This window comes from Zosterops lateralis, assembly GCF_965231275.1.
Source record: "Zosterops lateralis genome assembly, chromosome: 5".
NCBI lineage: Eukaryota > Metazoa > Chordata > Aves > Passeriformes > Zosteropidae > Zosterops > Zosterops lateralis.
Genome location: NC_139766.1, coordinates 67,953,144 through 67,967,632, shown reverse-complemented (window position 1 = coordinate 67,967,632; position 14,489 = coordinate 67,953,144). Strand labels below are relative to the sequence as shown.

The following is a 14,489-nucleotide window of genomic DNA, read 5'->3' as shown; positions in this document are numbered from 1 at the left end:
CTGTTACTGAGGAATTAGATCCCACTGCAGTAAGTCCCATGGCAGTCCCTGGAACCATTCCCTGCCATGCCAGGCACCATGGTGGCTGCTGTAACCCCTCCAGCTGCTGATGGTCCGTGAGGTTTGGGTCATGAATGAGCCCTGACCTGAGGAAGGCTGCTCATCTCAGGTGTCAGCAGAGCTTGCTGGGTGGTGACAAATGACATTTGTGACAGAGCCAAGACTGTAATCCTACATTCAGTCCCTCTCAGGGACTGTCAAATGGCTGACTTCTGTTAGGAGTGACTTTTGCCTAACTCTGCTGAGATCCTTGGCAGGTAATGTTTCACATAGTCTAGTGGAAAAGACCATATTTCATACTCCTCTCCCACATTTCTTATCCCTCTCCCAAAATCTCTAAGAGCACCAGCCACACACTGCCTGAGCTGCTGAACACAGCAAAATGACCTGGACGGATGAGTACTGGAGTTTCTTCCTATCTTCCTTTTACTGGAGACATCAATATATAAAAAATAGGTAGAAATATAAAACACCAAAGAAGCGTGACACACTGTCATAAATCACAATTTCTTTCTGTGACCAGAGTATCAATTTTAGCATTTGCAATTTGATTGAATCTTGCATTAAAATCCATTTCTGCTTCTGATAGTGGATATTACTGAGTCTAAAGTTTTGCAGAGCCATTATGTACCATCACCTTAAAGGCAAAAAAGGTCTTGTTTGTCCATTGTTCTTGTCCTGCTCAATGACTTATAGCTTCCATTTAGCATCTGATTATTAAAAGCAGATAAGGGGTTTGGAACATACTTAAGCATGTGCTTTACTTCGGTGGTGTTTGCTGACGTCAGAGGAACCCAAAACAGCTGCCTTTGTGCTTTCAGGGATGCTTTCTTGAAGCAGGGGGAGAGGAAAAGAGAGAAGCCTCTCCTTCCCTTCCTGGCTCTTCTCTTCTCATGTGTGAGTAACACACTGTGCGCATGGTTTTGTTTAAATCCAAGGATGGCAAACAACCACACTCTGTGAAAACTTCCTACTTCTTCCCATCCTTCTTCATGGTTTGTTGTTTTTTTTTTTCTTCTTGCTATTGATGTTTGGGAACCTGCAGAGACAAAAAAATGATGCGAAACTTGGAGGTCTGACAGAGGAGTTTATTCTGGCAATGTTTGTGTGAAGCCCTGTGGTGCCATGAAATCTCCCTCAGTTCCACTGCTTGCTTTGCTTTTTCAAACACAACCATAGCCTGGGCTGGTGCTTCATTTGCAGGGGGTCTGTCAGAAGACAAGGGAGATGGATGGGAGAATCTCCCAGCTCACACGTTGGTTGAACTGCCTCTTTTATGGCAATAACATTCTGGAAGTGTGTTCTAATATTTTATAGCTTTTGTGAAAGACATGAATACTTGTCTGTAAATTACAAGTCTGTGAACCTAGTAAACCTGTTAGTTCTTCTGAATCAAGGGTGCTTGATGTTCAGATGAATTTGTATCCCATTAAATGGCAGTTGCAACACATTGTGTTCTTCAACTCTACAATAAAAAGAGTGTGTATACAGACTCTTCTTTTTAAAAGGGAAATAAATTGATAGGAATTTTGTTTACAGTTTTATGTTTTGGATTTTTTTTAAATAGTGAGGCATTCCCTGACAAGTTTGCAACAGCTAAGCTAGATATGTGTTGAATTCACATTCACATGTAAGTGTTATGTGGCTGTCCCTGCTTTGCCAGCTGCTCAGTTCATGTGGTGACAGACCAAACAACTGCTAAGTGACAGTGCTGAAAACAATTTTGCAGGTTTCTCAAGAAAGTGTAAAGATGAGCTTAAAGGCCATTTGCATCTCATCTGAAATATTCTGTACTTTGTAAGGAGGAGGGGAGGAATATTTTGGAAATACAAGTGTACATAGTTGGGGCATTGACAGCTGCCTGTGTCACACCTTTTTCTCTCCACCAAAGTTTGGTTTATGTGAGTAGGGTTAAGCTGACCCTAACCACGAGGTCTAGTGCTGATCAGAGATTTCAGACCCACCCTTCTGTGTGCAAAAATGTCCATGTGAAGTCGTGTTGAAGCAGTATAGACTTGATTAGGATCTTCTTTTAATGGAGAAATCATACTACAAAGTACATCTGCTCCCAATAGTTTTAAGAAATGCCTTGTGGCAATTAAAGCAAATAGCTTGCTCAGAAAATAGTACCAGGAAGAAATCTAGTACATTTTACTGATTTTTTTTTTTCCCTTCTAGATACATATACTGTGTTAAGGAGACGGATCAGCAGTCCATCAATAGTACATAAATTAGGAAGTCCCTTGGTGGCTGATTTAATAATCTAAGTAGTGTGTACTAGCTAAAGGAGAACAGAGAAGAAGGGTGCACATTTACTGCAAGGTTGTCAGGCAATAAATCTTGCAAAACTGAAAAAACCTCACCCTGATAAGATTACCAAGACATGACAAATGGTAGCCCTAAACAGATTATTGACTTCCTGCTCATCTCTTCTTTCCCCTGCCCTTCGCAATCTGCTCTGGTGTAACGAAGCTATCAGGGCTATGCAGCTCCTCCAGGTGAAGGTCAGCTCTTGGTGTATTTTTGATCCTTGTGTGAAGTTCCCCTGTCAGTATGTGGTCCCCACTTTAACCTCTTTGCAGATTCCCCCCGATTATCCCAAATCACTTTCACATGGAGCTGAGGTTAAGCTTTATTTCTCTTGGCTTGTCCCTTCTGTAGCAGACACTTCGTCTTCACTTTGAAAGGACAAAGCGATGTTCAGCTGCCTGGGCCTGCGCCCAGCATTTGATTTATACATTATTTAATTTCCTTTAGAAAATTGGAAGCAGAACTTTAGGAGTGGAAGTCAGTCCTTTTCATTTGTTTAAGGATCTTTTAGGGCTAATATAATCATCGATAGTAGATGTCAGTGTGATTAGGGTGACTTAAGGTAAAGCAAAGAAAATTGAATGCCAGGAGAAGCTTTTTCACAGAGGAGAGGGTGCCAAGATCCATAGCTGTGCACAACATCTGTGGGTTATGAATTGTGGCATTAAAAAATGAAAATAGAAAATCACTGGGTTTTTGAGTGACACATTGAAAACACCTGCCTCCCCTGGCTGCAGGCTGGGGCAAGAAAGGCTCACACCCTTTGCATTATGTTTGCAGTCCATCCTTGGACTGCGAGTCTCTCTGGAACTTAATTCAACCAAGGATCTAATTCTGCAGGAATTCCTACTCAGTCTGGGGGTTTGCATTTGGGCTGACACTGCATTCACTCCTGCAATGAGGTCTGCACATACCTCAAAGTGACCACCAAGACAATTTGAAAATTTCTCATGCAGTGGAGTCAGGAAATTAAAAATTAACTCTAGAGAGGACATCATATAATATTTGGCAGTGTGGTTTGAGCGCTGTGTCCACCGAGGGGTAGAAAGTCTTGCTCTCACAAAAAAAAAAAAAAAAAAAAATCCCAAAACAACCCAACCTAAAAGCTGAAATATGTCTTCCATGGGATTTTGCATGATCCACAGCTGAGAGAAATATGGGAAGGGGAAAGGCCTGTGGCATGTGTGCTTATGGATACAATATGACTTACTTGTGGCCTTTAATTTAGTAAAATAGCATTTAATGATGCAGAATGAGAGTCCCACATTGTTTCAGGTTCCCTGGTGCTACAGCTGCTGTTTCCAACATGGTTATGTGGAGGGGAAAAGGGCTTCAGTGCTGGAGTGTCGCTGTGCTGCTGTGCCCATTCCAAGTCTCAGAGTTATCCACTTGATCTGGAAGTCACTTGATAAATAGGAGGTGCACATTGCAGCACCAGAGAGGCTTTCTCAGTCACAGCCCTTTGAGCTAAATCAAGCACCTTCACCTGGGCTGCTCAGGGAAGTGCTAGTCATGTGGTGTCACACAAAAGGAAGGAATAAAGTCCAGGTTCCCTGTGACATTTTGTGCATTTAAAACTTGCTCACCCCATAAAAAACAACTGATTGGTATAAAAGAATCTTCCAGGTAGCATGAAAAGTATTAAATATGATAGTAAGTGTGTAATGTTAAGAACATCTCCTCTTTGCAGTTCTGAAGAGTTACAAAGCTGAGAGAAAACGGCATTTGGTTTTTGGTTTAGTATGGAAAACTGCTTCTGTGGCAGCATCCTGGATGTAGTGTCTTCATTCTTTTGGTCACCTTTTATTGTTTTTGCAGAGGGGGTAAGACTTTCTGTCTGAGTCCTACTATCTGTACATCTAACATGAGTAAATGCAATACACAGGGAAGTGGAAAGTTCACACTTTCTCATGCACACAGGCAATTCCTGAGCAAATCTCCTTGAACGCAGCTCTTGCCAAGGGTCTGGAAACAATACCAGTTGTAGATACCCACGCAGGGCAGAAAGAGCAGCAGCTGCTAAGAACGAAGTCAATGTTACAATTAAGATGTCCTTTTTTTCCCACCTCATCGACTCATGGCCACTTGGCACATTCTGTTGGATGCTGTCATCTTTAGAATCCTCCTCTGTGCAAAGTGGGCTGCTGGGTGGTTCCTGAGCCTGTTAGATAGGCTGGAATGGCTCCAGGGAGAGCAGTTGTGCTTTGTTGTGTCATTATATAACTTGGCCATGCAATTCAGCACAGTAAAATATTTATGAAAAGTCAGGAGAAGGCATGTATGTGCTGCAGGCTCTAGCAAGAGTGCACCCACAGCAGTGCAGGTAGTGGGAGCAGATGGTCTTTTCCTGTGTATTCACTCACATTCTGGTAGGCAAACGGGCCCTACAGCAGAAGGCAAAAAAGCTGATGGTGACTTCAATTTTTAAGTGTCCCTCAAAGTGTCCCTCGAGATTGCTTCAGGACTGTCCTGTCACTGGTTGCATGTTTCTTAGTGGCTTTGTAGAGTCTGTCAGCTGTGGTCTTTAGTCTTGTTACAGTTTCTGAGCTCACTCTCGTGGCATCCTCCTTTGGGCGTCATCAATTCCTCCCTTGAACACTATTAGGCATAAATTTTATACTTTTCTGGCCTTAAATTTTTTGAGTATCCTGTTAGACTGCAGCTTCTAAGAAGTTGAAATGCTGTTAACATTAAAAAGCAAAGCTGCATACAACATAGAGGAAGAGGAAGGGAGACTCCTCTGCTTCCCCCTGTGCATACTTGCAGAAATGCTGAGGGTAAATTGTGAATGTAAAGCATCTTCCTGAAGAGCAATTCAAGTGAACTGTTTTCTAAGCCTTCATAGTGTTGAAAATTTGCATTACATTGTCTTGCCTAGATGAGGAACGAGGGGGAGAAAATCTAAGAGACCAAGGAGGTTTTTGCAATAACATGGCACAAATGGATAAGGAGTTTACAAATGTGAAAGAGAAGAATTTGTTAAATAGATGTATTATCCATGGGATAAGCAGATCTAGATGACTTTCAGACATTATGTGGATTCAGTTTCCTCAGCTGGAAGAGAGCACCCAAATTACAAGCTGTAATGTTAACAATGCAAAAGCAAACATCTTAATTGACTTTCTCTTCCATTAAAATACAACCCTTCCATCAATCCTTAACTCAAGGTAATTGTTGGTACCCTACTTTTCTTGTTCCATATATTTGCATCATTTGTGGTTTCTTTTCTTGCTGTAATTACTTCCTTTCTTTTCTTGCACAAGCAAAACCTGCATTAAAACTTGAATAAGTTATTTTCCAGCATTTTTTGCTTCCTCCTTTAGGAGTAATAATCATACACAAAGGCATTTTCCTGGGGCTTAATGGCATTGCTTTCTAGGTCTGCCTGCCCTCCCAGCCATACTCTGCCTCCCTGGAATACAGGCATGCAGTAGTCCTCCTCCCTGATTTTCCTGGGAAACATGAGCAGCTGGTGTCGTGGGAAGCTCCAAGAGGTAAACTTAGAAACAGCCTGAAATTCCTCTAGCTCTCTGCTGAGGAAATAGATACTCCACAGGAGATATCTCACACTTTCCAGGAACTGAGAACCCAATAAATAAAAACTAGAGAGCTTCCATTAAGGACATTACTCATTTTGCAATCCAAAGGCCTTATGTGTGTTCTCCCCAAATGTCTTTTCTCACCTCCTGCCTCAAGCCAGGATGTGTATGCACTTGTCACCCAGAAAGTATAACTCCTATTATTGTAGGATTTGTGCGTTTTCTGTCCAAAATTAACAGAAAAACTGAAGTTTCTAGAAGATTTGTCATTATTTTTAACCGAGTTTGCTTTTACTGTTTTGTATTAGGATACCTCATATGTAAGTAACTACAGTTGCTATTTTTAACCTCCGTGTAAGATCCGAATCAGGACAATATTTGCCATGGCTCCAAAGACAGGACAAAAGGCAGAGTTTAAATGAAGCCATGAAAAAAGAATTTATTTTTTTGCTTTCCTTCCTTGCTAGTTGGATTCAAAAGTTTAGAGTTGTAGCTACCTTTAAATGGTGATATAATGTAATAGAAATGCAGCTGGAGCTGAAAGGAGATGCAAGACAGTTCTAGACTGGCTGTGCTTTATTGACCAAAAACCCCTTATTTTTAGGGAAGGGAGAGCACTTCTCCCAGTTCTTTTTGCAGAATTGCTTTTATTTGCTTTGTTTTGATAGGAGTCTGAGGCCTCTGCTCAAGTTAAACTTGAGAAAGGCAAGAATTATCTTCCAGTGCAAGAAATAGGAAATATGCTGAACATACCACCCAAGCTTTTAAGTGCCTGGAAATCTGAAAAGCAAGCAAGCAAACGCAGCAACCACTTAACACCTCCACCCTGATAGGTTTCATAAGGTAGGACCTGCCAAATCTGTTTTATACAGATTTTTTTTTTTCCTAGGGAGAAGCTCATGACAGCCACAGCTAATGATGAAGTCTTCTAGTTTTAAATTTTTTAGTTGCATAATCCAATCTTTCTTGCCAGCGGCATTCAGCAGAGTACCCTTGGCTCTGTGTCCAGGCCCTTTGCAGCACCAGCAGACTGTGAGTGAGAACACAGGATTCTCTTAATTACTTTTAATTAAAATGAGTGCATGGACACACACACACACACACATAGAAAGACTCTGTTTTTCTAGTGGCTTAGCTTCCTTTTCCTTATTGAAGGGAACAAGTTAAACTTTCCCATTAAATGTTTATATAAAATTGAAATAATTCTGAGGTTAACCAGAAATGCAGCTTAATCTTGTATAGAAGCACACATGTGATTTGGGGGGGTGGTGGGAGTGTTGGGGTTTTTTGGCTTTTTTTTTTTAAGTTGCACAAATATAGCTGAAACTTGAAGTTGGCAGAGTGCTGTTTAAAAATATTTGGTCCCAGCATGTAAAAACTTGTTTTGTTACGGAATTCCTTTGTGAGAGGTGTAACTATACCATGTCTCTGCCAAAGTGATGGGAGCCATATCGGCAGAGCGCCTCTTGGAAAAGAGCTGCGTTTGGGGCTTGTAGTTACAGAATTGAAATCGGAATTTACATGTTTTATATATTGCTTGGAAGGATACCACATCTAGGAATATTTTTTAAGAGTGTGGAAGGAAGAAAAGAAAAAGAAAGCTTGCAGATGGAGCTGAGGCTTTGCTCTGTTGGAACATGTTGGGATGAGCAGAGGTATGCGTGATGACACTTAGCATGTACCACTGAGAGCTCTGCTTTATTCCCCTTAGCTGTCATCATGTGCTGGAGTTATGAGACATACACCTAATTTTGGCTACATACCTCATCTTTCCCTTCCCTGGGCGTGTGTGAGCTTTACAGAATAGCAGGAGCTACTGATACATATGATGCTGTCTGCTGCCTGGGCACAGCCCCTGCTCAGTTTCTGGTACTGGAAGAGCGATTAAAGGCAGCATTTGGGGCTCACTCTGCCTCATTAATTGTTGCCATGATTGTCCCACATGTGCAGCTGGCCAGTTGTCTGGCTCAGCTCTTGGCTCACCTTCAGCTGATTCTGAAGCCTGGCTGAGACCAGGAGGAGAGGGCAGAAGGAAGACTTAGTCTTTGCTGTGGCCACCATGGAAAGGGTGAGTGGGAACTCCCATCCTGGTCAAATCAGATGTATTCAGGCAGCAGGACAGCTTTGTGTCCCTGTGTAGCACCTCAGGTAAGCTGTGGGCACCCACACACGTGGTCACTTGTACATCAAGCCACAAAATTACAAAAATAAGCAAATGGTACATAAAGTTGTGTAGATTTGGGGCAGACTGCTCTGAACTAAGGTCACTTACAGACATCATTAAAGGAGCTGGTTTTATTCAATTACATGTGCTTAATAATGTCTCATGAAAGGAATCAGGAATAGCAGAAGAGATCATTTGCTCTCAGACAGACAGGATACACATAATCCTGGGTTTATGGTTTGGGATGGAAGGGACCTTAAAGATAATCTCATTCCACCCCCCTGCCATGGCCAGGGACACCTTCCACTAGACCAGGTTGCTCAAAAAGTAATACCTGTCCTTTCCATTTAAGAATTGCAAAGATCCTGCCTCATCAGTACAGACCTGCTTTAAAGTAGACAGTCCAATGTCTGCTCATACTGAGTGTCTCTTTAATAAACAAGGGAGAGAGAAGTCTATATTTTGTATGAGAAATAATATCTAATTATAGACTGCCATTGCTGAGGGTAGGAACTCATCTGCTCCAAGGCAGTGTTCCTAAATACAGAACTGTAGAGATGTAAGTCCTTTAACTTGAGGAAAGCTAGTAACATTTAAGCAACATAGCTGCTTAAAGATGAAAGAAGCCTCTGTCTCACTGAGGCACTTGTGTGGCCTGTGAGGGCCTTACACACTTCTGCTGGGAAAATTTTATGGAGCAATAATCATATCCTAAGCAAATCCACTCCAGAGCTCCCATTGTTCAGTACAGGAATCTGAGGAGCGAATGGATACTGTCTGAAAAGCGTGATGCTAATACACCATTTTCTGGTTAGAACAGATTATTCTCTCTTTGCAAAATACCCACATGTATAATTGTATAATTTTGAGTACACCCACTGTGGAAGTGTTCAAAGCCAAGTTCTGAGCAGCCTGGTTTAGTGGAAGGTTCCCTGCCCATGGCAGAGGGGTTAGAACCAGGTAATCTTTAAGGTTCCTTCCAACCCAAACCATTCTTTGATTCTGTGATCCATCCTTCAATCTACACAGATCATAGAACCGAGCAGAATGAAGAGATGCATGTACAGGGTGATTCTTTGTCTTTTAAACATTGGTCAAAATTTATCACAAGGTGTTCACTAATTCCATAGTATTGGAAACTTTTTCCTCTCTACAGAACAACATTTGTAGCAATCTGTAACAATTTCTCTGTGCAGACCAGAGAAAAAAAGCTGTTTTCTTGTCTTTCCTTTGTTTATATACGAAACAGGAAAGTTAAAACACAAGAGAAGTACCACATTTAAGCCTTTTTGAAACACATCAAAAATTTCACTTCTCAGCAGCTAAGACCCTCTCAGTTTAGCCCATTTTAAAGAAAAAAAAATTATATTTGTGACATCTTAAAACAGTATTCTTATCTAAGGCAGGTCTCCCCAGCAGCTCCTGGAGCATAACGCATCCCACTTGCTGTGCTCCCTGCTCCTCCCAAGCCGACGTGTCGAATCCCTCCTGAGCCCATCTCAATACCCAAGCAGCAAGCTAAGGCTCTTTTTATTTTATTTCTGGATTAGTTTTCTGATGGTCTGGCGCATTGAATCGGTGAATCAAAGGGCCAGCTTAGCGCCGGAGCCAGCATAAGAGCCCGCAGCCGGCAGCGGGTGGTGCCTGCACAAAGGAGAAAGGGGAAAAGCAGGGCCGTGGCGTCCCACGCTGAGCAGAGTGACCTGCTGGGGGTGGCACAAACCTCGAGGTATTTTTACATCTCTGCCCAGCACTGCTTTGAGCCCCCCTACAAATCCCTTGTGGGAAGTTGTGCGCTGCTGGAGCTGCATTGAATTATTTATGTGGATTTCCAGAGTACGGTCAGCAAACCTCTCCCAGCTACTCTCTGCCCACGGAGCAGCTTCTCGCTTTGGAAGAGCATCCGTGCCCCCTTTTCCCTTATTCTCAGGTGGGTCCTGAGAGCTTTCCAACTATCCCTGTTTTGTGGGGATAAGCTGCTTTTAAGAGCAGCTCCTGGCATAGGGGTAGGGCAGGAATTCGCCCGAGCAAGACACAGATGCCGAGACCCGGGGGTTATTCACGTCTTTCTCCAATGGCGTGTGTGAAGCTTTTATCCCTCCCTGGCTAAGACGGAAAGGCGAGTCCCCAGAGCCGGGCCCGTCTCCCTTTGAGGTGCCCGGCGGGCGCTCAGCCTCGCAGGTAGCGCCGCTCCGCCAGGAAGCGCCCCAATTTGCGCTGTTCACAACCCGCGGGGCACTATTCTTGTTTCCTAATCCCTCTCACACACAATCCCTTACAACTTTAACTGGCGGGGTGGAGGAGCGAGTTAAAAAGGAAGGAAAAAAGGAAAAAGGAAAATGAAACACAATGTAGGGCCAAGGCAGTGACTGCTAGTTACGGCGCGCACAATCGACACCAGCTGCAGCCCAATTAAACCCGACATTCACAGGTGTTCCCAGCACACTCGGCCCTAACAAAACCACTTTCTTGAAAATACCTAAGGCTTTAACACAGAAGCTCTTTTTTTTTTTTTTTTTTTTTTTTTTAGGTTCTTTAAAGCTATTTAGAGCACTTTAAATACAAAGAAGCTGAAAAGGACTTTGAGTCCGGCTGGAAAGAGTTGGTGGTTAATGCCAGAATGGGGGAGAATCGGCCCAGCTGAGGCAGCCAGTATAGCCATTGGTTTGGGGGAGAGATGGGTTTGCTCAGTGCTGTTTATTCAGGGAACAGGAACTGGCATCAGGCGTTTTATTGTTGCTGGGAGTGGAATGGGGGCAAGAAGGAATGACTAGGTGTAAATCCTTTTCTGCAGGGGGGCTCATCCTTGTTTGCAGCATAGCTCTGAACTGGTGTGTGGCTTCCCTTCTTACTGACCTCTGTGTGTGTGGCTCAGACAGCAAATTTTAATTCTCCTTTCCCCCCAAGAAAGCTTGATTCTGGTGCCTTTTTTGACTTTGAAGCAGAATTCTAAATTAATTCTTATTTTCTGGTTTTAAAGCACTTCCTAAGATGATAAATCAGCCCTTAAGAAAGCAATGTACTGTTTTTTATACATGAATTCAAAACTATTCTCAATGCTAAGAGATGAATGCATTGGTTGGTAAATTGCTCTGACTCCACTGAAAATGAGAATTCTGTTTGGTAAACTTCCTTTTATAATCATATAAATTATAACCAAACCAGGGGATATTCTGATACTCTTAGATTCAGCAGTTTTTGAGCCCACTTGGCTCTTTATTGCTGCAGTAGCACCCATGTAGTTACAGTAGGTAGAGCTTAATTACCTGGTGCCTGGTGTATTGCTGTTTAATCACTGCTGTCTCTAACAGTCACTTCATGTCTTCATTACTGCCCTAGAGTGGGTGCTGAAAGCCACTCTGGATTCAGATGCAGTCACAAAATATCTATTTTGTCCCTCCATACAGTGAGATGTATTTTTGCCTTTGGAACAGCACTAGGATATTATTCCTATTCCTCACAACACAGAGAGATCCAAAAGAGTGCACTTTTATTTGTCTTTTTTTTGTATACTGAAAAGGTAAAAATTATGATTCCTTGTATTTGTATTTGAAACTCATTAAGAATTGCCTTGCAGGTAACAGGTAATTTGGTTCTTAGCCTTCATTTATAGAGGTAGGCAGAGGCTGTTCGTCCTACTAAATGCAATGGAGAAAAAAGAATATCACCCAAGCTTCAAATTCACAGATAATTTGGTCTAAATTAGATAGACGCTTGGGAAGAGATGCTAGAAGCAGTGTGGATAATTTTCTGGGAAAAATCCTCTCAGCACAAATACAATGATAACAAAGGAACTGCAAGCAACCCAGGGGCAGAGCTGTGGCCTGGTACAGCCCCCTCTGTGCCCTGCACAGCCTCAGGCACTCAGCAGTGAGAGCTCAGGGCACAACTGGCCAAGGCAGCAGTGGCAGAGGGGAAGAAGAATGGACAGGTTGGGCAGGAGCAAGGTCTGAGTCACTGAGGACTCTTCAGCTTGCAAAGACTTGACTGAGAGGGGATGAGATAAAACTCTGTAAAGTCATCGATGGCAGGTGAACAGGGAAGAGCAGATGAGTCACCGTTCTCATAACACAGGGAACAGCAGGGAGGACTTGCTGAAATTGCCAGGTTTAATACAAACAAAAGTGCTTGTATTATGTAAGGTGTGATTGAACTGTGGCACTTGATACATGGTGATCTTGTAGAGGCTGAAGGAAGAAGTGATTTTAGAAAGTCACAGGACAAGTCAATTGGGATAGAACTGTTGCAGGGTTTTGAAGCTGATGATGTGGATGCAGCTTCTGGATTTGGAGTGCTGCTAACCCTGGGAAAGATCCATGTAGTGCTGCAAAGGGTCTCCTTCCTCTGCTGTCACTTACAGCCTCTTCTGTGGCCTTCCCTTTTTTCCTCACCCCACAGAAATGACATTTAAAAGTCTTTCTGTTGCTCCATTTGGTAAGAAATGTCCTAATGTGGCTGTGACAAGGAGTCTCCATGACAGACCAGTGACCTTAGGCCAATAAGGCCAAACTCACCAGCTGAATTCACCCTTCTGTCACAGTGGCTACACTAACACTTGTGTTTGCTTTCCATGAGTGATTTAGCTTTACCAGCGAGTAAGAATGCTTGTGAGGACTTTGTTTTTTAAAGTTTGCATACTTGAAGGAAGAAAAATAATCAAACTTGCCTTTAATCTCTTACCTCAGAAACCTGATCCTCTGGGTTAGCCAAGGAATGGAAACAACTCCATGGGACTCTGTGACTGGACAGGAGGGCCTAAATTTTCAACACTGTGCCGTAATGGCTGCTGCTTATTACTCAATAATATAGAAAATATTTAGTTTACAAAAATTATAAGTGCAGCCAGGAGAAGGAAGAATGATAATTTATGCCTTAAAAGTCTCTCCTTGTCCCTTAAAAGCAGCTGAAATGCTTTTAAGAAGCCAAAAATAATCAGTTTTCTGGTGCTTCCTCGTGTCTAGTGATTTTCAGTTATCACAGAACTTATGGTTCAGTGTTTATGAATAAAATTAAAGCAAACAAGAAAAATCCTTTGGAGGTTAGTTATCATCACTGTTACTGATAGTGTTGGCAGAGCATAGAGAACAGGTGAGAGCATCCTCAGAACTATCAGCCTGGTAATGAATTCCTCCTGAGTGTATTGGTGTACAAATGAAAGGGGAAGAAGTAGGATTGGCAGTGGTGTTCCTTCCATTTTTGGATGTGACAACTTGACAGTGTCTCCTTCAGCTTCTCCTTCACTAAAACAGGTGAACACCTTGTCAGTGACACGCTGCTTCAGCATTTCATGCTATGGATAGGTGATGGTCTCTGTGAAGAAAACGGGGCAGTCAAAACCTGCTGAACCGCATTTGGGGATTTTTTAATAATGTCTGTGAAAACTTCCAGAGAGTCTCTTCATTTTGTGCCCTTACTGCAGTATTTATCAAGTGGCAATGAACCCCTTCTTCAAAGGCCAACATGGGTTCAGAGTCCAGAATGGTTGGGGTCTGTTTTTCCAGCACCAGTCTTCTCCCTTGTGAAAGAATTCTGGGCTTAGTGGTAGGCAGGGAGTGCAAGGGGTGTTTGATCTGGTGCAGGTTTTTTTTTTCTTTAAGTAGCTTAATATTCCTGTTCGAGATGGGGACACAGTCACAATGTCTGCTTAGAGAAAAACCTGCACAGAAAAACCAGGGCCTCTCTGTTAACTTTCTGGGTGATGTATTACTGATCTCCACTGAGAAGCTGGTGCACTAAATCTCAGCTGCCCTTCCACGTTCAGCTGTCTCTGAAGTCCTGAAAAGCATTAAAATGCGTAACAGCGGTATTTAGCTTTGGTGCTCATTAGAGCAGCACAGAACTAATAGTAATATTGTTGTAACTTGACAAAGCCATCTAAATCCATGCATGTTTTCTTGTGCAAGCTTCCTAAACATGCTGCTAAATCCCCTAAAAAGCTACTAAACAGCTTTGGCAACCATTAGCAGAGCATAAGCAGGGGGAACTCCTTTCAGTAAGTGAACAAACAGAGAAAATATGCTGAATAGCTGGACAAATGTGTTTCAGTTGGCTCTTTCATTTACAGATATAAGGGAGCAGTCAATATCAATCACTGTTTTCCCTGTTGCACTGGAAATCACAATATCTCTTTTCATTCCACAAGCTCCTTTCACCACAGTAATGTGTCTTTAGAGTGACACTGGCATCAGTCTGTTTCCGCTGTCTGAAGTCCAGAGAGCTTAAAAACACATTGCAGGGTATGAGACCTTAACCCTCCTCCCCTTCCACACACCCCTCTCCTCTGAGCCTCCTTTCGGAATTAATTGTTTTTATTTCTTTCCCAGTGCAAGGCTGGAAAAGAAAAGTGCCTGCAGAGCCTGGGAATATCTGCTCTTGCACTTTGGGGATGGAAAAAATATATTGCCGGTGGTTGGGAT

The 14,489-nt window shown here is 42.6% G+C and overlaps 1 protein-coding gene across 1 annotated transcript in view; it reads left to right on the top strand.

Annotated features, from left to right (window-relative positions):
- Positions 1-14,489, top strand: part of AFG2A (AFG2 AAA ATPase homolog A) — a gene marked incomplete at its 5' end in the record, with an annotated part of 172,416 nt that overhangs the window by 156,789 nt on the left and 1,138 nt on the right. The window lies entirely within an intron of this gene.